Below are 25,649 nucleotides of genomic sequence, written 5' to 3'. Positions count from 1 at the left end.
TCTCATCACTGTAGGTGTTGTCCAGTCTGGTACCCTAATTTTCCTTTCACCTCAATGTTCTGGGCAATAGAGTAATATATTTCACACCTTTTTTTAGCAACAGGCAGAATTAATCTTGTGAGAGAAATCATACTTCCTTGCTTTGCTGGAATATCACAAGATGCACCAGACTTTGTATGATGTTAGCAATTTCACCTGTGAAATCTTGCAACATCGCAGTTGAGAACAAGAAAATATTTTGAGATTTGGTCATCTTGAGGCCATTAAAAAATGAATCACCTTTTAGAAACCATCTGAGGTTCTATGGATACATGGCCAGAAGGAAGAACGGTAATATATCAACCACTGTCACATTTAGTTTCAGATGGTGGCAACTCTTGATGATTTGACAGGAACTGGCAAGTGTATTGTTCATACTACTTAATAATTCTTGCTAACTAGACTGGGTACTTGTTTAAAACTTAAATGACTGGGGAAATAATAAAAATCAGTATAATTCACTGAAAGCATTTAGAGAGAGGCAGAAAATCAATTTGCTTGCTGTAATTATACAACCAGGGCCAGAGGCTCTTAAAAATATAAATAGCAGTCAAAGCTAATACAGGTTGTGTCCTCGGCTGCTATTTAACTCTACTGCTTACGTGTAGATTGTACTCAACCAAAGAGCAGAACAAGAACATCTAGGAACACAGAGGGAAAATGCTTTACAATCTGAAAATAAATAAATAATAAATAAATAACACTGAAGCAAGTATGATCTGAAGCATATTTCTTGAGAGATAACTCTTAGTGCCTGCCTTCACACATTTAACTAAATCAGTTAAATGCCCAGAGGCTTCATCCATAGAACATGCTCAACTACATTGCTATAACCTTGGTTGGTGTGTGTGGGTGGGTGTGTATTTTTTATTTTATTTTAGTCCTAGTGTGTTATGCAGTGTATTGTAGAAAATTAGAAGATGAGTTGATTCAGCATCCAGGTTAACTATGTTGTATGAATGGAGTCAGTGAGTTCAGAATAGGCTTATTCTTGAACAAGTGCACATCTGATCACAGCTTCATTGAAAATCATAATCAGACAGACAAGACAAGTATACCTGGAGCCTGTATTCAAGGCTAAGATATAAGACTGTAGTTCTAAGCATATATGAGGGTCAGCTTGGTGTAGTGGTTTAAGGGACCAGGCTAGAACCCAGGAGACTGTGCGATCTAGTCCTGCCTTTGGCATGAAACCAGCTGGGTGACTTTGGGCCAGTCATTCTCATTCAGCCCTGGGAAGAAGGCAAGGGCAAACACTTCCATACAAAATTGCCAAGAAAACTGCAGAGATTTATCCAGGCAGTTGTCAGGAGTCAAAACTAACTCAAAGGCGTGCGCGCGCACACACACACACAAAGAAAAGGAAAAAGGAAGGTCTACACACAGGGTTCCTTGCATGAAGAAATTCCCCAGTCCAATCCTTGGTATCTCAGGTCTAAAAGGATGAGATAGCAAGAGATGGGAAAGACTTCTTCCTGATACCAGGGAGAGCAGTTTTTAATCAAAATATATCAGGGTAGCTAACTTGGTCTTCTCCAGGTGTTTGCAACCTCAGCTCCTGTCAGCTCATCATGGCCAGAGGCAAGAGTTTATGGGAAATTTGACATTCAGCAGTTAAAAGCCACAAAAAATAAGTCAAGAGGAAGATAAGAAGCAGGGAAAAAATCACCTCCTCCTCCTCCTCCTCCTCCTCCTCCTCCTCCTCCTCCTCCATAAAATCAGGAATATTGACTAATCAACAAGGTCTCAAAGATCCTGAAATGGTTATATATGAAAAAAGGTATCTCCTCATATACTGGCCATGAAGAATTTTAAAGATAAGAGCTGTACACTAGACCTGGAAGTCAAAATAAAAAATCTGGAAGAAGGCAATGACAAACCAGCATAGAAATAGAAACTATTTCTGTATTATTGAAGAAAACAATAATGTGTGCAGGTCCATGTAGTCACACCAGGAACCAAATTTGAAGTTTGTGGACAATGTTTTTGGGGTGGTGGTGGACATTCTGTATCCAGATGTTGCTAGGTTGCTTACCTCTACATTTAGGGATTCTGATGAAATTCTCTGAAATGAATTTCTGGGATTCACAGATGAAGGGTTCCTGAATAGGATTATTTCTGACCTTCCTTCTTGGACTGAAAAGTTGGAGGTGAAATTAGCATACTGTAGGAATACTGGAAGCCAAGTTGGTGTGGGCCTCTTCAGGTTTTGCACCCATGAGATAGAGAGAGGGTAAAGGAGAAGTCTTTTGAGGAATATGGCAGACATGGATAGGGGTGGCAGGAGGGCCAGAGGTCATAAAATATTGTACATGTAAGTGCAGTGGGAAAGAATTTAGGTGACTGAGGTGTGGCCTACAAACTGACTCCATTCTTTATTTTGAATTGGATGTCTGCATTATTACCCTAAAAACCTAGCAAATTTTAACCTGGGGAGTAGGAGTTGACTCCAGAGCAAACATTTATCAAATACTCCAAATGGTTGCCACATGTTCCTATAGCAGGAATGTAAGTGAGTTGCTTTTCAAAATAAGCACTTCACAGACAATGGTTGCCTCCAGCTCCATGTTGTCTCTCAGGGGATCAATCCTTTCGCTATTTGGGAGGATGAAATCTGAGAGCTTTTAAATTACCCTAGGATAAATATTTAAGGTAAAAGTAGAATGAATGCACATTTTTCATGTTTGTGACCTTTGTTTATTTATATTGGTGAGAGCCTGTCAAGAGGAACCTGGCAGTTTGGGCCTTTTAAAAGAAACATCGATGTTTGGAAGAGCACAAAGGCAGAAGGCGTAGCTCAGACGCTCATGCCCATCTTGATTAGCACCGTTGCTAAGTCAGGTTGCAAAAAGCAGGGAATTGAATATAAGCTTTTATCAAAGGCTGGGCTTTGCATTACTGGCCTATCTGGGCATTTGTTTTCTGCACAAAGTGTGGAGCACATTCGTGATGGATTCATGAGACAGATATTTTTTAGATACTAGGGCTGTGCATATTTTGAAAATGAGCCCCACACTTCTCTCCTATTCACTAAAGTAGTAAATGGTGTATGTCTTTTTTCAAGCTTCTACATTAGTCTAAAAAAAAAAAGGTCTGGGTGATTTGATGACTGGATGGATGGATGGTTAGAGTTATACCTTCTAGAATGGGCATGCACACACACAGAGAAAGACTGTTGGCAGGTTACATACTTCCACAAACATAAAATAAAACATCCATGCTATTAAGGAAACATAATTACACATAAAACACACAATCAAAAGAAAAACAATCAAATTATACCCCCAAAGGCTCTCCAAAACAATTCCATTATTTAATAGCTTAGGGAAAGCCAAAAATGGGGTGGATGGATGGTTGAATTTTTGGAGGGATGATATTTCAAGGTGTAGGTGCACCAACCAGAAAAGAACATCTATGCGTATCCAACTTCTTCCAGGAGTTTTGCTTCGCAAGTGCAAACTGGTTGGTAAAGGTGGTCCTGCACGTACTCTGGGGCCAAGCCAGGTAGGGCTTTAAGGGTTAAAAGCAGCCCTTTAAGCTTCTCTTGGAAGCTGAAAGGGAGCCAGTGCAGGGCCCAAAGCACAAGGGGAATGTGCTCATGTTGGCAACAGCCAGGCTACTGCATTCTGGATCAACTGAAACTCATGGGGGCATGAATTATAAGGTCCTCATGCTCCAGGCAGGGCTGCAACTAGTGTACCAGGTGGACCTGGGCAAGGGTCCTCCTGGCCATGGGTTCAACCTAAGCACCCAGCAGTAGATACAAGCCAAGGAGCCCCTCCCCCCCAATTCACAGACTTAGTCCTTCAGGGACAATACTTCTTCCTCAAAAGACAACAGTGGAAACATCAAAGGGCCTCAGTGATGAAACAGTAATTCTATCTTGCTTGGATTCAACTTAAATTTCTTTTTTTTATCCCATCCCTACCATCCTTTGCAGCTTCCAGATATTGAGTCACAACATCTTTAATATGACCATTAAATCAGTCACATCTATTTTCAGGCTCACATAGAAACCTGAAAAAGAGGCATCTGCTTTAATGAAGCCTGGATCACTTCTTCTGAATCATTTTCAAAATGTGTGCAGCCTAATTAAGTATGGCCACATAGATGAGCTGGACCTGCCACAGGCTTGTCCTTCACCCTTACATGGGGACTAATGACCTTTTATTTTTTATTTTTTAAATATAGAACAGAACAGAAACTTTATTGATTTAGTTATCTGACCATATCAAAAGTATAAAACCAGTACAAGTATACAAGGAAATCTCTCTCTCTCTCTCCAAAGATGTATGTATGTATGTGTATATACATATATATCAACAGAACAAATTCATAATAAGTCATCACCCCTGCAGTTAACCCCAATCTGATCCAAATAGTCTGTCCTCTTCAAAATCGCCTTTGATATGAAGAGTGCAGTCTTACAATATATATTGATTGGTAAGTATAGCAACCAGAAGACACGATAAAGATATTATATTTTCCAGGCCTCCACCAGAAGTTTTCCAAGCCCCTGATTTTGTGGGTTTTTGCAATGAGGTGATCCAAAATTTTATGAGACATCACAGCTATCTGAAATCTTAGACACCTTTATTGGCTATGAGATTTCGTATTTTCCTACCATGTTTCCTGCACATGTAGCTTATCTTTTGTGTTTGTGTGTGTGGGGAGGTGATCAAACAGGATGGTATATATATAAATGTGTGTGGGTGCCTCTAAAGTATTCTTAGTTCATGTACCCCCAGCATGTGCCTCAGCAGAAGGGAATCCCATTTAGCCTACAGACTTCTCTCTGGCTTCTTTCTTTTCTTTCTTTCCAAAGCTGTCTGAAATTGAAGAACACTGTGTTTTGGATGGAACCTATCACGGAACACATTTTCCACAGGCTCTATTCCCCTTAAGGTCACAATATTTAGGGCTACCATATCTGGGCTGCAAAAGTCCTAATAGTCTCCAAGTGGCAACAGAAGACAGAAAAATCTCTAGCTCCTTGCTATCACCTAAAGGCTGTTCAGGTTATTGCAAGTTTGTTACAGTAATACTATGCCTATATGAGGAGATGACTTATTAAGCACTTTCCTTATTGCTTAAAATGCCTTCAATGCACCCAGGACCTGTCTATTTAAAGTCCCTTCTATTTAAAGTTCTTGCAGTTGGCTCCCATTTATTCAAATTAGATTTGCAATTTTCCACAGGCGGCTGCTGGTTTTTCTGCCTTACAAAATATGGAGCTGTTTACCGCGTAGGATCTATTTGGTGTAAGACAAGTGGAGCAGTCACCATGCAATCCAAGGGTTTTAATTTGCAGGAGATGATGGATGGGAATTAGGGAAGCTTCAGAAATATTTGAAAACTGACTGTACCAATAGAAGAGAATATATGTACTGTAGCTCAGGGTTGAATTGTGGAGTCCTTGGGGTTGGACAAAGAGTACACCCCTACCAACACTTTCAGGGCAAGCTACTGTATATAAACAGAAAGCAAACCCCGCTCTCTTCTAGCATTGAAGATGTTACCTAGCCAGGTAACAAAGCATCTGCAAGAGAACAACCAAGCTCAGAGAACCCCAAGGACTCCACAGAACTGACTGTTCTAGATCAGAACATAGGGCTGTTAGCTCAGAACTCTTATAGCGCACGTAAAATAGCGGGGTTCCCAGTGTTTGATTTTTCAAGAAGTTGGTAAACCTGTTTCTGGACCACATCATTTCCAACAGCAAGTGGAGCTGTATGAAATTAATATTCCATGCATAAGAGTTGGGGCATGGAATATTAATCCTTCCTGTACATGTTGCCATTTTTCTGACCTTCTTTTGTCCTATTTTAAATGCTATCATCCCTTCCCCTTCCCCCAGGGGCAGTCCTGCAACTAGACATAGACACAATTGCCCCATGCCTCAGGTGTTTGTGTGTATCTTTTAACAAGTGTGTTACAAAGGGGTAAATATGCCAGCATCAATATCTCACCTTCTTGTAGTTTAGAATCTGCCAAGGTGAGTCAGTGAACTTAACAGTAGTTTTTGGTTCAAGGTTGTACTAAAATTTGCATATGTTTTGATGCTCACTTCTCTAAACTTATGCCTTTTGGTATGCAGTGTTACTCAGATGTACAGTTTTTGCCAAGAGTTCTTCCTAAGACAGTGCATTCTTCTTCATTATTTGCATTTTTGTACACCTTTTTCTTATGATACTTTCTCTGGACTTGATGCAATGTGTTGCAAAATTCAGAATGAGTTTTGAATGCTAAGCAAGCTTCGTTTGGTGCCTTGTTTTCAGAAATGGAAAATTAGGTGAGTTCATATTCAAATAGAGATGAATTTCTCTCCCATCCTTAATAATAGGTCAGGGGCATTTGACTGGTCCCACAACTCCTAAATTCATTTGCTAAATGTATATTGTTCTCTAGACATTCCAGATCACCTGCAGCCAAAGGGGATTCTGTCTAAGGATAATGGGGGTGGTGGGGGTAATTGAGCATATGTGGAGGGTGCAAGGGAAGATACCATCCTACTATTAGCATTGGAGTAAGATTCCATGGTAATTTCATTGGCTTCTGCAGATTGAAAGGGAGGGAAGAAATTGCCAGTTTAAACCACAAAAAATCTTGGACCAATCCTGTTTCCCTCAACCCAGCCCAGTTTCCCTTGCTTTTCTGCTCCTTCTTTCTTTGACGTTTGTTTTAGTTCTCTTGAATCTTTTGGTGCATCTTCTGTTCCCTCCCCCTTTACTGCCACAGTACAGCTGGAACATCTGCTTTTGTTACAGCCACAGGTCAGTGTCTGCTGACTCTAATGAAGTTCTGGATCTTCCTTTGCACATGCATGAACCACACACATGCACAATTGATTACATTTAGCATTGCTAAATTGCTGGATGTAGTTTATCTATGGAGAGGGGAAAATTGGAGAATTCTGATGGAATTGTCCTCCAATTTCTCTCCCTCAGAATTTGATGGACAATTTTGAAGGTTTAGTTGTGTCCAGATTTATAATTCTCAGGGTCCATTAGATCACCTACACCTGTGTCTAAAGACAATGCTTTGATCTAATGCAGTGTTCCTCAACCTTGGCAACTTTAAGATATGTGGACTTCAACTCCCAGAATTCCCCAGCCAGCCATGATGACTGGGGAATTCTGGGAGTTGAAATCCACATATCTTAAAGTTGCCAAAGTTGAGGAACACTGCATTAGATCAAAGCATTGTCTTTAGACACAGGTGTAGATTTTCATAGCGGCCACTGTGTACAATATTAGTGGGACTATTGTGATCACAGTTACACCAACTCCGGAAATGAAGAGCAGCAAAGGAATGATTAAAATGTCATCTTTCATGTACAGAACATTCCCAAGATTATTCTGATTTGTTGAATTTCAATCTACTGTTAGCTGGTTCTTTATGTAAGTAGATCTTATCCCAATAAGTGCTTAAAGTTAAAGGCTAACATTTCAGAAATCAGCAGAAATCTGGATAGATCAATTTTTATTTTCCCAGAATCCAAAAAAGTGTTCATATTTTTTCTCTCATGCAATACATTGCAACAGGCCCTTTTAACATGCTTTAACTTTTATTTGGATGATGCATAATAATATAACATATAAATTAATATAAAAATGTGGAATAGTTTTGCCTGCCTGCCTGCCTGCCTGCCTGCCTGCCTGCCTTCCTTCCTTCCTTCCTTCCTTCCTTCCTTCCTTCCTTCCTTCCTTCCTTCCTTCCTTCCTTCCTTCCTTTTGCAGAATCATGCTATAAAACACGCTTGAGGGAAAGCATTTAACTCCATTTCTACACTTTGGATGGAATCAAGCTTCTTTGATTTTTTTTTCCTCCATGAAGCATTTTATGAGAAAGTTTATTTGATTATCTTAGATGAGATTTCCAAAGATATATAAAAAAGACCATCAGAAAACTCACTATTTGACTGGAACAATAAACACTGCTTCATGGACAGAGAGTATAATAAAAAAGGTTTAAGTCAATTGTGAAATGGGGGTGTGGGGTGGTTAAGCTTGAGAGGACAAGATATCATTTCAGTTTTAAAAAGAAAAGGAATTCTTATAGCAATAAGAACTCTGAGAGCTTAGTACAACGTAGTGTCTTTTTGAAGGTGACAAGAGTAACTCATGCCCTTAAAAAGTTCTCAGATAAAGAAGCTTTTAATAACATCTTCATTTTATTTGTTCTTGGTTTCTGAAAAATGCTTCTTGTCCCCATAGTTTTGGTGTCTGGATACTTAGGTTAGAAATATATTGATAAGAAGTACTAAAACTGAGAATGGGCAGTCATTTTATGACCAGAGGCTCTACTTTTTGGGGGGAGGGATAAATTCTTTTCTGGTTCTAGTGGCCCTAATGTTGTGTTGTCATGCCAATAAATAGTGCTGATTTAAAAGGTTTTCTAGAGCTATGTTCTCCTCCCCTCCTTCTCCTCCTCCATTTTAGTTGTGCTCGTCTTATCCAAAGTCTTCAGAAGATTGGGGGAAATTGTGCCACTGATCTTCAACTATTTATGGATGAATTTCAGGAGATTTAGGACTGGAAGCATCCTGCAGGCCATGAGCTACTTAACTTTATGTGAAAGGATCATAAATGAGAAGGTCTAAATTCATGTTTTTCAATTTATGATATTATGTAGTTATTAAGATTTTCCAACACTTGATTCAGAATAACCACCAGTTTAGAAGGAAAATGCCCTGGAGCATCACTCAGGATTGCAATTTTCATGCCTATCTTTTATGATGATAATGCATTCCAGCAGTTCATTCACAGAGGCTTTCTCATTCAATCACACTTCTGTTCTCTTTCCCATTACAGCTCATTTTCTTCCCCAGCTAACTTTCCAAAACTTATGTTGAATTTACTAAAAACAAAAACAGGATTTGGAAGCGGGAATGGGAAAAAAAACAACTTTTTCTTTCTAGGGATGGAGAACATTAGCTCCATGCCCCACAGAAGGAATGGAAGAAGGACCTGCAGGTAAGTCAGTAAACATCCTAGGATCCCTCACCCACTGAAGTGGATGGAATATAAAGTTATGAATACTGAAATGCCAATAAGATACAAACATTTTCAACTAATCTGATTTGGTTTAATCCCATATATGCAAGATTTAGATAACAGCATGGTTGGTTATCTAGAAATGCTCTAAGAAAATTCATAATAAAGCACATTGATTCTGAAATGAGTTGAAGAACAGGTATCAGTTGTTAGGAAGTAAATGATTCTGCATCTTGAAACATGCCTCCAATATATTATTCTGTTCTATAACTGTTGAATTTCTGATTTATGACACATTTCTTTAAAAGGAGGAGATACTAGCGATAAAAAGTCTGCTAGAGCCAATATCCAATTCCTATCTTCTGGATTTGTTCTGGTTTTTACTGTCATGCATTCTAATTCATTAGGACTGCTATAGTTTTATCTGAATTATATTAACATTATTGTTTAGAGCTAGCATTGTGTAGTTTCTAAACAGATGGGCAATGGGTTAGAAGGAATTTGGGCTATCTCATGAACACCCAGTGTGACTTTGAATGAACAACTTTGCCTTGGTCTACCCTTTCTACAACAGTGAAATAATAATTCTGATCCTCCTTACAGGTGTATTGCAAGGGTTCTCATGAGATGGCATCTTGCAACCCTTTTGACCACCCAGAGTATTATTTGAAAATATTGATGGGTATATCTTATACATTTTATAAACATTTCATCTTATGGGAAATGATATCTGTGAATCAGAAGGCTTCATATGTGTGGGTGAGAAATCAAATCTTTATTGGGATATCCTGATTACTAATAAAATGAGTCTGTCAGATTGAACCCATTAGAAAGAAAGGGAAGGAGGGAAAGGTAGAGCACAGAGACACAGAGACAGATTCACTGGGGTAGTCCTCCACAGTGTGAGGTCTTTCAGTAGCCATTCACTCAGAACTAAATGTGTGCTGCATTCCTAGAGGATTCTAAATCTATGCACAGATGGATGCCCTGTACACACAAGTAACAGTTTCATAATGAAGTATGGTCTGAATCTGCCCACCCTGGCTTGCCGTTGAATTGATGTGGACAGGAGGGAGTATGAAAGAGATATCTGAAACAATTTTAGGCCAGGGATGAGCAGACTTGGATCTGAATTTCCGCAAGATGCAGTGAGAAAAGGGAGCATCCAGGCAGGCTACAACAAGCCACAGCAAAGTAGATGATTTTTTTTTTAACAAAAAAACAATGGTTCCAGATTGATCCCTGCACAAACCATCTTGCAGTTGAGCCAACATCTGATAAAATAAAATAAAATGTAAAAACAAAATAAAAATAAAATAAAGTAAAAAATAAAATAAAAATATAAAATATAAAATAAAATAATGAAATGAAATGAAATGAATAAAATAATTTGGTCATTAGAGGAAATTACAAACCGTGGTTTCAGGCATTCAGGAAAAAAGGCCACCTTTATAAAGGTAAGAGTTAAAATGAAAAGGATTAATTGTATCAGAGTCCTCCATGGCTGACCAAGTTAAGGAAATCTGATTTAATATACTTAAGAAGTGTCATTATTATCCTTGAACTCTGCTACTGAATTGGCATGACGGGAGGGAGAGAAGAAAAGTTTGGTGGTTCCTCTGGGTTAGGCTGATCCACTTTATGGAAAATAGAGAATTCAATTCCTTTGTTTGAACTTCACTAGGCAGAATATGTTCATTTGGAATAAATTAAATTCTGGCATGGTGGAAGTTATTCCATAACAATGGACTTGGGAACAGAAAACAGCTATTCCTGCATAGTACCATGATTAAACATCTAGATTTCACTTGACCATTGTTCCGTAGAATGGGAGAACTAATAGTTAAAGCTAAGGATAAGCCAAATGTTTTCCAAAGATAACTCTTGGTTCAAAAATAACTGGTAGTATCCTGCCAGAAGTTGTACTGCCAGTGCTTCTCCCCATAGTTGAATTGAAGTGCACTCAACCTATCCTTGGAATAGAGGGAAATGATATTGCCATGAAATTGGCCATCCCATTGCTGATTCCTCTTTTATCTCTATTCTCCCCATCACTATAGTCATTAGTAGTGCAGTCAGAAGAGTGTACTCAGAAGAGTGCAGGGCTATGAACAGCTAAGTTACTGTGGAGAACCCTCAAACTCTCAGGCCTCTGGTAGAGGACCTGGGATTGAGGGAGACACATCTTACCCATAGGGGTGAGAGGCGATTTAAAAAAAAAAAAAAATATATATATATATGGAATTGTCATCCTTCATTCTACACACTCCCTTCCTTCCTGATGACTTTAGTAGCTTGATTTTGAAAAGCTGGAGAAAATCCCAACTGTGAGCAAAACTGGTGGGTGGTTGACTCCAGTGAGTCACAGGAAGCCCCTGTGTTCTAGAGGTTTTTTATATTCCAGAGCTTCTCTGAAATGCTGAGTAATCTTTTGCTGATATTGGTTTGAATTTTTTTTTTAAAAGAAACAATGCTATTTTTATGACACCAGAGCTTAAAGCTAATAATGTGGTTGAAGCTTGTCTTTTTTAAAAAATAATTATATCCCATCTTCTTGCTTTCCTTTATTGTTATTTGATGTGTGAAATAACAGTAACAATAGCAGCAAACCTGCAATTGAAATCAATGAGAATTTAAGTTTCAGGCTGAACATCATCATTGTACAGAACCTTGTGAAAGATCCATCTGCTTGTCCAGGCAACTTTGCCACTGAATGAATTATATCCTGAGACCCAAACATGTCTTTCTGAAAACAAACATGGTGACTTGCTCGGACAAATGTCATACAGAACTGGATTTGATTTGAAATTCTTCTTATGTAAACTTTAAAGATGCTCACTAAGATGGAACAAATGGCTTCAGGAGCTATCCCTTTTAGTAAATTGCTTACTCAGTGAAATCTGTAGGTGCAGATGATGGGACCATATCATATTCTTGACATGTATACAGTGTGGGTTGCATCCAAAGTACACAAGGAAGAGAAAGGTTGAGCTTGGAGGTCACCTGAGAAAGATGGATTTTGACTTATCCATGGAGGGGAGGAGAAGGGTGGGGTAAGATAACTCAGAGACTCTTCACATGAATCTTTCTTTTATTGACAATGTTTTTACATTCATGTTTTAACTAAAATTTTAATGCCATTCTGATTTGCATTTCCTAGTGAAGAGGACTGTGTGAGGGCTTTCAGCTGAAAGCTTATTCTGAAGGTGGAAAATATTTTGGGCAATAACATAGCAAAAATAAGAACCTAAATGCAGTTATGAGTGAATGTTGTCTTTCACATCTACAAGAACATCATAACAGACACCCTCCAACTATAAGAAACACATACACATAAAATAGGAGTAGGGAAGGATAAAAAAAGGAAAATGAACATTCCAGTACTCAGTCACATTTTCCTATTCCTGCATGATACAAGATGACACATATTAACCTGTTTAAGGCCTTCAGTGTCACCATTGTTATGTGAATGGAAGGAACGTATAGCCAGATAGTCCCCCCACCCCCGTTATACTTACTTTGGTCCTATGATTTGTAAATATTTCAGCAATTGGTTGTGGTGAAATGGAGATTTCTTCAGTTTGCCTTGGTGAGAGGTTTCCAGTACTAGTGGCAAAAATGCATTTTTGTTGTTTTGGAGAAGGCAAACACAGCTTCTGCCAAATTGCCTCCTTCTGAGTTGTTTCAGAGGTCTGTGAGTTCAAGGGCATTCTTGGAGGAGGGAAGAGCCCTCTCAGCCCACTTTCACAGTTGCATAACTGCCTCTCCAAATATGCTCCATATTCTTCAGAGACATTGAACTACAGAGAGACTTGTTATGTGTTCTGCTGATGGGACTTTCCTGTCTGTGTTTAGTCTCTGACCAGATGTGCCACCATCTGGATCACATGACATGATGTGTCAAAAGCAAAGGGGTCATTTGATGTCTATGAGCTTAAAAATAACTCACATTCCACCCTGAGGTTCTTTGAAACCAATAAACTTTTCTGTGCAGCCAACCTCCCACGAAGTTTGGTGATGGTTTTGTAATGTCACTGAGATGGTTGTCAAGAATGTCACCACAGCATAGAGTCATCCTAAACCCTTGGTGTAAAAGTAAGGTAAAACCAAAATAAAATATATAATTGGCATTCCATCTCACCAATACTTTTCCACATTGGTTCATACCAAAACACAAGCTAAATTCAAAATCCTTGGAAAGCTTGTTAGTGTTATAGGTAAGTGTGATCATAGGCATATGTTTCCCAATAGGGAAGAATTATGGCTAAGGGATAAGATCATGGGGATACTGGGCTATTTTGGATCATCACTGGAAACTCTGGAGTTAAAAGAAACAATGAAGTTCAGCTGACTTTAGGCAGTATAGACGGCTGTTCTTCTGCTTGGTTGTATGAACTGCTCACCAGGGGTATCTACAGAGTATGGTGAAAATGTCAAGATGGTGACCTTGATGGTGTGATCAAAGCTGTCTATTTTATTTTATTTTTTGTGCCTTCAAGTCAGTTTTTGACTCCTGGCAAGTGCCTGCAGTTTTCTTGGCAAGGTTTTTCGGAAGTGGTTTGCCATTTTGTCCTTCTTATGGCTGAGAAAGAGTGGCTGGCCCAAGGTCACCCACCTGGCTTTGTGCCTAAGGTGGGACTAGAACTCACAGTCTTCTGGTTTCTAACCTGGTGCCTTAATTACTACACCAGACTGGCTCCAATATATCTCCAATACCTGTCCATACATAAGGTAGAGTTCTGATTGAGCTGTCACGGCTGCCATCTTGACTTTTTTTTATCATAATCTGTGGCTGCCGTCACTGCTCACCTTCCTAAAACTCTTCAGGCTGCATTGGAAATCCACCATTTTTTCATTGGGGGAAGGGGAATTTGTGAAATGATTCTCTCTCAGGCAAAATCCAATAGCTCTCAAATGGGAAGCAAATTATGGGGAGAACATTAGAAATACCGGGGGTTTTTTCTTTTCCTTTCAATGGCCCTGGAAAAACAGAGAAGCTGTCACTGTGGGAACAAACAGAATAAACCCTGAGACTGCAGAACAAAAATGTAATCACGATAGGGGAAAAAAAATCTCTGGTAATCTGTATGACAAAAAGCAAGCTTTACCATTGCTAATCAAATGAATATTTTATGAAGTACCTATATGTGGCTGGATGTTGTTAAACACACCTGTGTGCAATGCACACAGACACACACACAGACTGAACTTGGCTTGGAGCGAAAACATAAAGACAATATTGAAAATCTGATTCAAAATACTTCCAATTCATGCTCCAATTATTATTCCAAATGTAATATACTCAACTGCAGTTCTGGTATTCATTTTAATATGTACAATAATGTTCCTATGGAAACCAGAACTTTCATCTCACTCTTTGACTTGGGCAGCTGTTACCAAAACAAACCCTTCCTTCCTTCCTTCCTTCCTTCCTTCCTTCCTTCCTTCCTTCCTTCCTTCCTTCCTTCCTTCCTTCCTTCCTTCCTTCCTTCCTTCCTTCCTTCCTTCCTTCCTTCCTTCCTTCCTTCCTTCCTCCCCTCCCCTCCCCTCCCCTCCCCTCCCCTCCCCTCCCCTCTTGTTGTAACCTGGGCAAGATTTAGACAATAATTTGACTGAACCCCCAAAATTTGCGTATCAGATGGCACAGCCCCTCTTTTAGTTTTTCGCGTTTGGGGAACAAGTGGGGGATTAACTTCCCAAATCCTGTCTCCCTCCAAACAGTCCTGCTCATTCCACAGGGCCATAAACTTGTTGGTGGCCATATGTCCCTGCAGGTTGTAGCCTTTCCACCCTGTCTTAACAAATCATTATTTCCTCATCAGAGATAAGGAGATCAATAATCCACACATACATAAATCATCGTCAAAGGAAGAATTATTCTGTAACTTCATATCATATCCAAACTTGGAGGGATGTTGGAAGGATGTTTTAATGCATAGGATTAAATAAAATGACTTTTGTTTGAATAAATCTTCCTTAGATAACTGGGGGGAACTCTTGATTTAAACAGGTTAATTGCCTCTGTAGCATGAAGCCAAGAGTTAAGGGAGTAATTTCATCATTCTCATCCAGGAATTCAATAAAATCCTGTGAGAACGAAACCAATTTCTCCAGGAAACTGCCAAAATTCATCTCTGCATGTGTAGGAAATATCTACCAATACAACTATGGCAGAACAAGATCTATTCTTTAGCAGAAGACTGGCTTACTATGGGGATTTTAAATGATAATGAATTGTGATCAAATTAGCTCAGCTGATTTTCGTCATTTTTCACCTATGGTTCAGCAATCAAATATGGCTGGGTTGTACCAGTCTTTTGATAAAACTGAAATATACCCATTTCTCTCCAGGGAAGATAGTGCTACAGACCTTTAGCATGAGTCCTAGAAGCGTGTCATATCTCTAGACTTAAATCTCAACTTTATGAAAACCTAGATCCCAAACTCTACTTTTGAGACATCTCAGATCCACGTGGACCACAAGTTCTTGAAATAACTTACATTTTAGGATTGAAAATTACAATGGTAAAGAAAGTATGAAAATGTTCTGTTCTTTTTTAAAGTAAGAGTTTTAAAAATTCCTTCAGACTCATATGTACCCCAGTGTTAGGTTAAGGAGAAGATTGTCAAATGATGGTCTATGTGTGTTTATGTGTGTGTGTGTAGGGGGGGGGACAGGACAAAAGGAAACCTCTGTGGTTTTTGAAGCTTAGCGGGCTTTGGTCCAGCCAAGTTGGACTGCAGCTGTATAAAAAAAGAAGATCCTGTTTAAAGTTCCTGCTAACGTATGCTTTCATTTGCAAAAATGAAATAGGACAGTAAGACAGGATGTGCATCTGAGATGAGGAAGGGTTAGTATGATTGTATATTCTGGATTATAGTCAATCTAGGTCTTGGGAATGCTGAGACATCTGCCTGAATCATTACAGTATGTCTCAGGAAGAGATCATAACTCACTGGTGAGTACATGTTTTTTATGCAAGGGGGGGCGAGTTTGTATCTCCACATGGGAAATAGGACACAGAAAAGAGACATCAGAAGTGGCTTACCTTCTCCAACTAGGTGCCCTCCACATGCAAGTCCAATTGTTGTGGGCAGTGGTCAGGGATGGACGGATTCTGTGTTTGCAGTTCCATATCCCCGGGGTAGTTCAGATTGCAGAAGGTACAGAAAGAAAGAAAGATTGAAACAGCTAGTATTGGACTAGAATGATAGAAATATTTGTCTAGATCAGTGTTTCTCAACCTCAGCAACTTTAAGATGTGTGGACTTCAGCTCCTGGAATTTCCCAGCCAGCATGCTTAAATCCAATCTCATCTGGAGAATTAGACCAGACTTAGGAATGTTGAGTTAGTCCAATTACCAAACAATAAATAATTTTGCAATCTTACATACCGTTTAGCGGGGATAAACACCAAGGGCATCCTAAGAGCTATCTCAGAATGAACAAATATAAAGTTAGGTTGAACTCAGAATGATTTAGCTTTCTTGGGGCTAATTTAAAATGTATTCATTTGGATAGTATTTATTCTTCCATCAAGCTGATTTTTCCCTCTCCCAAAAGAACAGAGTATATTCTTGATAGAAGACTCTGAGTCTAGTGGCAGAATCTCATTTCAAAAGCTTCCTGGGGAGGAAGGGATAGAGAGAGAGAGAAACCTTCAGCCAAAGTGAAAACTGCATCTCAGAGTAGAATCAAATAACCGAATGAGATGTTGTAGGATGTCTTATCTACTCTTCTCTAAGTTGGGGTGACCTTCAGCTCTTCTGAACTTCATCTCTCATTACCATGGGAGCTAAATTTTAGCACATGGGAAGAGTGCATGTTGGAGAAGCCTAACCCTTTGCTTTATGCAGGAAAATCAGAGTTAGAGAATCTCACAAAATGATCGGTCAGCTTGAAGATCTCCAGTGGCAGACAGCTTGCCACACTTCTTGGTCGAGTGTCAAACTGTTCTTGCCATTCAACGCTTTACTAGCATGGTAAAGTCTAATGTGTATCCATGTTCCATTTTAATATCATTCTAACATTTGCCTGGCTTTCTCTATAAATAGCAATGCTGGTGTAAAGCCACTTGATGGCCAGTTCAGTAGGTGCTGAATCCTACTGAAAGAGATAAATGAGAGGAAATGTATAAATGAGAACATTATTGTCCATTTGTTATCAACAGCTCTTCCATCTGTATTAACAATCTTTGTAATTAAGAATTTTTTGTTACTAATTTAGATAGTGTTTGAAGATGTGGCAAAAATGATCTTCCCACAACATCAGTTACATCAGAAAGACTTGTTGTGGCAATTTTCTGTAAAGAAGAAATTCACTTTCTAGGCCCATTGAATGCTAAAAAAAGAATTTGCTCTATGTTCTTTCACTGGGTCTTAGGTCCCTGGAAAATTCATGAAATCTACTGATGGTAATAGAAAAAGCCAATGTTGATTTGTAGTGGTTAAAGTGCTGATAAGATAAAGGAGATCCAGGATCAAATCCCTATTCAATGATGGAGCTTACTGGATATCTTTCTTCTCACTGTTATTCCTTGCCTAACCTGCTTCCTAAGACTGTCATTAAGAATGAAAGTGGAGGAGGGGAGAACTCTAGGACTTTTTGAGCTCCTTGGAAAAACTGCACTCTTACATGTAATAAATAAATGAAATACATAGGGACAATATTGTGAAAATCTATTTAATTTTGCTTTATAAAGGAACTGAGTCTCTATTGATTACTATGACACAATAGCATGCACTTAATAGACCAATTTGGTCTTGTTCTGTCTCAACTGCTATGTGAGAACTGAGAAGACCAGATTTCAAGGCCACACTCATAGAAGCTCCCTAAGTGACCTTGGGTGTCTTTCAACCCAACTTACTTCCAGGATTGAGAGAAGATGGAAAGAGGAAATGTATGCATGCATGAACCTCTGGAGGAAATGTGGGATAGAAATCTAATGAATAAATAAACTAAAGCACATCCTGAAGATACATGCTTTTCAAAAATTACTTTTGGGAAGTCTTAAATAGAAGGTGTTGACACAAGAGGATATATCAGGAAGTGGAAAAATCTAGTTGAAGCATTCACTTCCTGATACCGCCCTCCCTTACCTTTCCCTATGCTTTGCCAGTTGACCCCTTGCTACGTATCCAGTGGTTACAGCAATAATTAATTCTCAAAATTCTGTGTTACAATTTAACTCATTCTAAAGGATCTAGCTTTGTTTCTTTCCCCTCCAAAAACAGAACACAGAGAAATTCATCCAACTTTCTGATAACAGATGTATTGTTTAATCAGCAATATGATATGTTACTTCCTTTTATTTTTCTTGATAGAATGATTCTTCTTTTTGCTCTCTCACTATTCTGGAGGATCTAAGAGAAAGATGCTGATGTGTGTCTCTGCTCAGATTCACTAAGTGCTTGGTGGTGCAAAACCCTTCTCGATATGCCTTCAGATTTAGGAAGACTAATTTTCATTGTCCTAGAAAAAGGAGGGAAGAAAAGGCTTTTCTAAAAGCTGAATTAGTCAGACCACCCATAACTTCCTCTTCACTGCTGATTAAATGAACATATAGTGGACTTTAATGTAATAGCAGTGGTATGGGTGAGGTCTGCCAGAACCAGCTTTTCTGCACTTGAGTAAGACGAAGGAAGACTCTAATCAGCAAAAACTCATTCCGCCTCAGCCTCCTTGTTCAGACCAAGAAGTAAGATTGACACACAAGCTTTGATAAAAATCAGAGAAAATACTCTGACTAGGAATGTAAAATGAGTCAGCCGTGAATACATATTGCAATGAATCTGTGAGATCCCCCCAAACAGATTCCACTACAGCACAGATGGGAGCACCTGTCTTCCTTTGGTCCAAAAGCTGAATGAAAAACCCATTTGTTTGTACGGTATGTATATGAAGAAAGAGAGAGAGAGAGGAAAAGAGAGAAAGATTTCATCAAGGAAATTTACACTGGAAAAAGCCCATACTAGGTAAATCTAAAGAAGAAGGAATGACATCAAAAATTCTGTTAGACATTTACATTAAAGACTATGTAGTTCACCTGAAGTTGTGTGGCAAAGCTCTTTTTAAAAAATGTTTCAGACACAAATCAGTGCAAAGCGGTCATTGCTTCTGAGTTTGTTTTAATCTGTTTTAAAAATCCAGGGGACTGAAATAGTACCCTTGTAAGGTAGACATCAAAACGCACAGCTTTATATACTGTGCAATACATCCATATTAAAATCAATCAGGGTTATTCTCTAATTAGCAAAGACACAGCCCCCTCCCCATGTGCTCAGATCAGCCAAGGAGTCTAACCTAGAAATTTTGTAACCCATTGGGGAGGATCACCTGCCCTATCGTGGCTTATCAGAGCAGGACTTTTCCTTGACTGACCCCGGTGGCATCAGAAGCATAGCTCAGACAGGTAAATCACCCAAAGCTAAAGGAGATAGAAAAAAGAGCCTGAAGATCAGAAGTGAAGGATGTAGCCAAGATGGGCTGGTGTCCAGTTTCTGGAGCAAGGAGATGATCTCTTTAGCATCCTTGCTAAGCAAGTTGCTTGGACTGGGGAAGAAGCAAGCAACAGCCTTATATAATGAACATTCTTATATAAATAGAAGTCACTTCCCTGCGAGATGGGCGGTGCTTAAATTTGAAATATAAGTAGGTAAGTAAGTAAGTGAGTAAGGAAGCAATGAGAAAAGGCTGGCTCTACCATCAGGCAGGGTGAACCACACACCTTATTACATTAGATGCTGGGGGATACGAAGTATGTTGCAAGGGAACAACTCTGCACCCACCTAACTATGATGGTTCTTCCTTGTATCATGAAATACCATAAGTCTTTAATTATTTCCCCCTTCCTTCATGTTTAACTGACAGTTTGGTGGCAGAAACAATTGTGGGGTTATACCCAGAGTCAGAGCATGAAGTTCTGCACCATTGCTGGGGTTTGTGGGCTTGCATGAACTGGAATTTTTTCCATTTGGGGGGGTGTTTTTGAGAAAAGGCAGGTCTCCCTTGTGAATGGTTCTCCTTATCCCTGATGTCTGCTTTTAATTAATGAGGATTTTTGGGTTGCATGCAGAAATCTTGCCCATTAACCAACCCATGGAGCCCATTCAAAGCTGTTTAGCTTTCAGAGTAAGCCATAAAAATTAATGGGATTCATAAAGTTTTAATCTCCCTGAGCATAGCGGGGGGTGGGCTGAACTAAAGGGAAAATGTTGCTCTTTGCAAAATGCAAGAATGTGGAGGGGAGATGGGGACAGGGAAAGAATGGGATTCATTTTCTCTTCAGTGAAGTAGAGGGGGTCCTGAATCAGGTTCAATCACTTTTCATATTCTGTGTGGACTGGAGCCCTTACAGAGTATGAAAATAAACTTTAATCATTGTGGTTTGTAAAACCATGGTTTATGGTTGAGTGCAAGGATGGGCAAGGAGCAGCCTCAGGGCCCCATCTGGCCCAAGTCTCTTTTTTGTGGTGTTGGAGCCCCCTCTGACCAGGATGGCTGAAAATAGACATTTCTTCTATCCATCTTTAGATGGGAAGCAGATGAAACCTATAATATAAGCCCCAAAAGACTCAGGCATAGTTTTAAAAATTATGGGATATTTGTGACTTGGGTCCTAGATAGCTCTGACAGGTAGAATCTGCCTGTCCTCTATGTCCTGGCCCAAGAGGTTATGTTGAAAATCCCTCTGTCAATGAGGTTAAGAGGAGGGGGGTTGGCCAGAAATAGGCTTTGACTTCAGAGTGAGCATGGCCCCCGCCCTGCTAACATTTCAGTAGGCAGTGAAAACTGTTCTTTTCTAATGAATCTTGAGGAGGCATCTGTTTGGGGGTGGTAGAGCAGCATGATGCCTGAACTATGATATTTGAATGTTTTTATTGGTATAAAGCCATCAGGAATCCATTGAATACATAATAAATAAACAAATAGATTCTCCCCAAGCCCCAATTTAAAGAGCACCTGCACACTTTGTAGATCTCTCTCGATGTTAAACTCTTGTCCACCAAACATTGCCTGGTTTAATATATTGTACACAATATATTAATTCTCTGTAGGAAATTAAGATAGCTGCTCTTGGACAGAGGTGCTTAGTATGAATTGCAACACCAGAGCGTGTCTACGTGTGATTTTGTTTAAAAGAAAATACCCCATAGATGGCCTCTGTTCAAGTGGTGGGGCTTTGCTAGGCTCCCCTTCCCACGGTAATTTGAACATGCATCTAGGATTGGATTCAGCACCTGGGGTCACCTAGATGTTTGACTTTCAATCGCTATCAGCCTCAGCCAGCAGTGCTGAAGGCAAGGGATCATGGAAGCATTGGTCCAGAATGTCTGGAAGACAACTGATTGCCTACCCTTGGTCTAGGTTGTATCACTTATGGGACTGTTTCAAAGCCAAGTGCACACAGGCATCTTTGCTAGGTTGAGCACTCTATTTAACAATGTAAAAAATGCAAAACAGTTTAAGCAATTCTTCAAACTACAGCCAAAGTGAAATACAAGGACATCTTAATTTTTTCCCCATGTATTTTGTTCCCCTGATTCCCTCAGGTACCTTTAAACTGCCCACCGTAAGTCCAATATGGTTGTAAACCACTGTGTTTAAACTGTGCCTCAAGAACTCAATGACCCTCCATTTCTCAACAACATCAAGTCACTTACCAGCTTCACTGCCTAATAAAGCTAATAAGTGGCTTTTCCACTATTGGTGGGTTCTATTTTTAGCATCCTAGAGTTATTTTTAGGTTCATTAAAATGCCACTGGGTTGTCAGATAGGAAATAAACCTTACAGTGAGGTCTGACAATCAAAAATGCTCATGTTGGGTCATGAATGAACTCTTTGTCTTCATTTTTTTTTTAACCAAGATGTTTTTGAGCCTGCAATCCTGCATGCATTTATCCAGGAATTAGTTCAACTGAACTTCACGGGGGGCTTACTTCTAAATGGATGTGTACAAGATTGTGCCACAAATATATTTTAATATACAAATATGGGAGAGAGGGGAATCATACAAGAATATTTAACCCTACATGACCAAGGTGACAGACCACAAAGCTTGAACAAATCAACTTGTCTGAAGTTACGCAAGAGCTGTTGTGAAAGCTTTTTACCCAAAGAAATTCTTTTTCTATTTCCCCTTCTACTGACCACTCAATAAAAGTTCCAGGGATGAACAAGTTGAAAATCAGATTTATAACTTCCTCCTTTCTCACGGCCAAAGGAACAAGAACAATCTTTATAAGCTCTCTCAGATGGTGCATCATGTTCCAACTTTGAGTCCAAATTGTGGGGTTGCACGTCCCTTTACAAGATCCATTGATAAATTATTGAGATTTTATCATAAAAGTGACACACAGGATATGTTTATGAGGCTAAGGAGCATAGGGTTAAAAGGAGTTATGTACAACAATAAATGTTTGGGGTAAATAGCCTGTCCGTTTATATGAGCAGCACTATGTGAGTTGCTAGGTTCTGGATGTTTTAAACCCCTAAAGAAAGGATAGTATTTCTAAAGCTGATACTGCACCCAATTTACTGTCTCAGCAATGTTAAAATGAAACATAATAAAAAAAAGTCTTCCCATTTTGTGTCCTTTTCTCTGCAGCACCTCTTGAAAATATTTGCTAACTCGTTTATATTGCCTTCAGTGATACCAGCATATAACTCAATGATCTGAATCTTCAGGACCATGTAGGGCTTCCTAACACCTTGAGTGCAGTTCCCAGAATCCTTCAAAATGTAGGGATTGCTTTTTAAATGCAATACATTGGGATTGTTAAAGATACAGAGCAGAATCTTATTTATTGCACTTAATTGCACTTAATGTCAAATAAATTTTGATTTTGTTTTGACCATTCTCACTTCCTGGTGCACACATCTTGTAGGTCACTTAAACATTGAGTGCAGATGCCAGACATATTTTTTTTTTCCTGAATTTTTAAAAACAGTGTTACATTAAATCCCAAAGGGAGTCATTAGGAAGGAAGTTCTCTCATGGGACTTTTCCAGTAGTGATGTTCTTGTCACCACTAAAAGGAGATTTTTTTCCTTCCCTTGTAGGAATTTAGAGAAATTTCTAATTCAACCAATGAAAGAAAGAAAGAAAGAAAGAAAGAAAGAAAGAAAGAAAGAAAGAAAGAAAGAAAGAAAGAAAGAAATTTCCATTCCTCTGCCCTCAAATTAGGAGAATTTTGAAAAGCCATCTGTGTCCATTTCTAGTCAACTGTGCATATAGTCTGAAAAAGGTGGTGTCTCCTTCCCTGATGATTATTGGAGAAATCCAACAACTTCAAGTGAATCAGCAGAAGGTTACATTAGGCAGGTAAGAAATAGGTGGCTTTGACTAGAACATGAACACATATCTCATATCAGGGAGCTGAAGTTAGTTTGAGGTCCATGTGACACTAGCTCAGGCTACACATTGTTCATTCTTGCTTTAGATATTTGGCATAACTGGGTAATACATTAACAGGTAACCTGCAGACAACTTGGTATAAGTCATCTTAAAAAGAACCCGGACATTTCTATGCTTATTACAATTTGTCAGATCACAGTTTCAGGGTTGTTTAATAATAGTTGGCCAGCATGTTTCAAATTGCAACACACAGGATAGAATGATTGATTGATTGATTGATTGATTGATTGAGTGGTTTATCTGAAAGGTATATAGCCTCATACTGTGAAATGGAATCAGTGGTTGCAGTTTTATCCTTCCATGCCAGTTGGAATGACACAAATATGAATATGTCGCTTCGTGTTGTGCATCAGCTATGCCCCTTCCTGGATTGGGAGGCTCTCTGCATGGTCACTCATGCCCTGGTCACCTCCCAGCTGGATTACTGCAATGCGCTCTACATGGGGCTACCCTTGAAGAGTATCTGGAAGCTACAGCTGGCGCAGAATGCAGTGGCATGGACAGTTCTGAATGCCCCTGGGGGCCCATATAACACCTCTATTACACGAGCTGCATTGGTTGCCGGTTTGCTTCCAGGTCCAGTTCAAGGTGTTGGTTATTACCTTTAAAGTCCTTCATGGCACAGGACCAGGTTATCTGAGAGCTGTCTCGCCCCTGTTATATCAGCTCGCCCTACTTGGTCTGGCAGAAGGGGCATGTTGCAGACCTCACCAGTCAAGGAATTTCAACTGGTGGGGTCTAAGACGAGGGCTCTTCTGCCGTGGCCCCACTCAGTGGAACAACTTACTACCCGAGGTGCGGTGTGCCCCCACTCTCATGGCCTTCAGGAACAGCGTGAAATCTTGGCCATGCCAGATGGCCTGGGGGCCAGATGGGGGCTCGCACCAGTGGAAGTGGCTTGTGGGGTAATTGATTCTACCCTCCCGTCATCTTGAATGTTTTTAGCCTTTTAATGTATAGCTTCCTTTTATATAGTCTGACTTTTTAACTAATTCATGTGAGTATTTATTTTTTTAATTGTTTTCGGGTTTTATTCTAACTGTGAGCTGCCCAGAGTCACCCTCTGGGGGAGATGGGTGGCATACAAATGTAAGAAATAAATAAACAAACAAACAAACAAATAAAATCAATCAATCAATCAATCAATCAATCAATCAATCAATATAGTATTGTAAGATGTTGAGGTTAGGGTTGTGCTTTGTTTTGTTCTGGCTAAGCGTGTTGTGTGAACCCAGTCATTGTAGCATTCATAAACCTGGCTTATGGCTTAGCATGTTTTGTAAAGCATGTCACAGGTTTACAGTTTAGTGCAACTTGTAAACTCAGCCACCAATTCTAAAATCTTCATGCTGTGATAACTGATAAATTAGGTACCTGAAACTCTGCTATTTTTGGAAGACACAAGAGCTGTATAACAAGCATTAATTTGAGGAACCTCAACCTAGGTGGCAGCCAGAATCACTATCTCTACGTTGTTTAAGAGATGGCAAGAGAATTTAGGAATTCAGATGCATACCTCTTCCATTGTGTAACCCCCCCCCCCCACAAAGATCATTACTCATTTCACCTAAAACTTCGAACAGCTTCTAGAAAGTAACCATGGGAATCTCTTACAGCAAAAACAAGGTCTTGTGACACCATAAAGAGAAGCAAATTAATTATTGCATAAGCTTCCATGGGTCATAGTTCACATTATCAGCTGCATGATCAAACTTATAACCTAAAACTTGCTGTCTCCATTTAGGGACACTTCCTGCCCAGGTAAATCTCAGGTTATTCCATCGAAATTGTGAGAGTCATGGGACGGCCTTGGTGTAAGAAAGCAACAACCAATGAAAGAAAGAAAGAAAGAAAGAAAGAAAGAAAGAAAGAAAGAAAGAAAGAAAGAAAGAAAGTAAGTCGGTCAATTAAAGTATAAAGTTAATGGCAAAGGAGGCTGTTTTCTTGCCTTATTAACCAGCTCTGCCGTTGCTAAACCCCTCTCATTTGCATATTGGTCCACTTTTGTTGTTCTCAACAAAAGATTATGGTGAAAGTTGCTCAGGAACAGACTGTTTTGCATTCTCACCTTCAGATTGTTCTCTCAGAAAGCTGTTTTGAGGAGGAGTATCTCTACGGTTTAGATGCTGTATGATCTGTTGATCCCTTCATCAGGATTTTCCCAGGCTACTAATGAAAGAACATGAGAGGACAAGG

The 25,649-nt window shown here is 39.4% G+C and overlaps 1 long non-coding RNA gene across 1 annotated transcript in view; it reads left to right on the top strand.

Moving 5' to 3' along the window:
* LOC148214398 (uncharacterized) overlaps positions 1 to 25,320 on the top strand; it is a 34,531-nt gene extending 9,211 nt beyond the window's left edge. The window contains exons 3-4 of the long non-coding RNA XR_015798109.1: positions 23,099 to 23,360; positions 25,198 to 25,320. This is a non-coding gene — a long non-coding RNA (uncharacterized LOC148214398). The remainder of the gene's footprint in view (positions 1 to 23,098; positions 23,361 to 25,197) is intronic.
* Positions 25,321 to 25,649: the final 329 nt, after the last annotated feature.

Source organism: Python bivittatus, unplaced genomic scaffold, assembly GCF_059951505.1.
Source record: "Python bivittatus isolate LINGU-HERP-01145 unplaced genomic scaffold, Pbiv_v1 ctg000680_np1212, whole genome shotgun sequence".
NCBI classification, from domain to species: Eukaryota; Metazoa; Chordata; class Lepidosauria; order Squamata; family Pythonidae; genus Python; species Python bivittatus.
This window is presented reverse-complemented; position numbering and strand designations above follow the sequence as displayed.